The following is a 2,083-nucleotide window of genomic DNA, read 5'->3' on the forward strand; positions in this document are numbered from 1 at the left end:
GGTGACTGAGAACGGTCGGATCTTAAATCCGAAACGTCTAGCCGTTTCTAAAAACGGATAGCCACCTTGAAAGCCACAACGGTCTGAAAACAGACGGGCCAGGATGATCCAACGGTCAGATATTCTGATTTGATGCCCAGAAATGTCTGGGATTAATTGACAACAGCCAGAAATGTTTTCAAATATTCTAGACCATTGAAGACCACATAGTAATGGTGTTATACCTAATGCCTATATAAACTGGACCATTCCAGTCCGATTTCATCATCTTAACACACCATCCCATCAAATCAAATACGATCCATATCTCCATCATAGAGTACTCTGATCATCTCTACCGTCTAAGTCTGCCAGAATAGATTTGCTGCGTTAAAACTGTTCCATAGTGGGCCTATCGTGATTGCTGCACGCTGGATTCAGATAAGGCTTGTCTTATCCTGGAAGCAATTCACCTATAACCCATCAGCAGTTGATAAGGGGGCAAATTAAGCTTTAAGGACAAAGTATTTTATACGTGATTCAACCTAGTGAAATATTTTTTTTTCGATTTATTTTTATTTTCGGTGCATCCAAACGTAAATTCCCAACATTGTTTACTTTCTATTGAATACAAAGTTTTGGTAGACTTTTTTAAACAATCCATATTTTCATACACGTGGCCCAACTGACTAGTGAATTCATCTCAAGCTAGGAAATGCTCACAATGGGACCCACCTGATGAGCTACCTGGATCTCGAACAATGCATGCCACATTAGCATGAGTAAGGCGGAAGCAGATTGGATTGGCCGATGTACCACACACCGGCTATATAACTGGTGTATTGACGTCAACAAATTTTGTGGGTCCCATCATGAGATGTGTGTTATATCCAAACCGTCCATCCATTTGGCGAGCTCGTCTTAATGCTTGAACCGAAAAATAAGACATATCTAAATATCAAATGGACCACGCTGCAAAAAACAATGGAGGATTGAACGTCTACCATTGAAATCTTTTTGGGGGTCACAGAAGTTTTGGATCAATATGAAATTTGTTTGTCCTCTTCATCCATGTATTTGTCCTTATTAATAGATTGGATAGAAAATAAACGTTATAGTGGGCCCTAAGAATTTTTTAACGGTGAAAATCATTATCCTCACTGCAATTTTTGGTGTGGTCCATTTCAACTTTGGATATGATTCAGTTTTTGTTTAATAGTCTAAAATGATTTCTAAAAAAGATGAATAGGTGTGGATATAATAAATACATCATCGTCGGGTCCATGTAACTTTGATCTCCTTAGAACCGTTGGTACAACTCGGAGCTCGAGGAGCGTCGGCGCTCGTCCTCGCACGACACGTATCTACACGGTACACCAGTCAATCCGCTTCCGAGTAAGGAGTCGTAGCTTAGTAGGATTCTAAGAATTTCGTACGCAAAAATAAAATAAAATAGCATGGTTAAAGTCATGCATGGTGGGGTCTACCATGAAGAGAACTTTGTCATTGAGAGACGGTTGTAAGGAAAAGCAAGAGCTTAAAGACTTCCGCTACGCATTAATTAATGAAATGTTTATAGGAAGAATCCCACAAAGGAGAGAGCTAAAATAATAAAGGGAAGCAGAAGAAGAAAAAGTTTGGCAGAGTGCGATGGATGATGAGGAAGCACTCACGAAATGGATATTTTATACGTGTCTAATAAGTCAGTCGATCATGAACCAAAAAAATGCATTGGCCAACATTTATTGATGGTTAAATATTCAATCAACATAATTTGAAGGAGGGCATCCCATAGTTTATTTGATTTAGTGTATACTATGTCTACAATTTCTAAGTGCCTGAGTATCATGCCTCGTAGTCTGCCAGAGTAACAAATAACTCCGAAAGAAGGAAGAAAAGATGAAGAGAGGCAGAGAGGTACCTTATTAAACATCACATGCTGCCCTCTCTCTCTGTCTCCCTCTCTCGTCTTTCAATAGTAAAAAATTGTTCTGAAAATCAGGGACTATCTTCTCTATATATATGAATAATATCAATTCTGGTCCGTCCATTGTTTTGTGTTATAAAAAATCCACTGCCTCTCTCTCTCTCTCTCTCTCTCTCT

Source organism: Magnolia sinica, chromosome 3 (genome assembly GCF_029962835.1).
Source record: "Magnolia sinica isolate HGM2019 chromosome 3, MsV1, whole genome shotgun sequence".
Classification (NCBI taxonomy): Eukaryota; Viridiplantae; Streptophyta; class Magnoliopsida; order Magnoliales; family Magnoliaceae; genus Magnolia; species Magnolia sinica.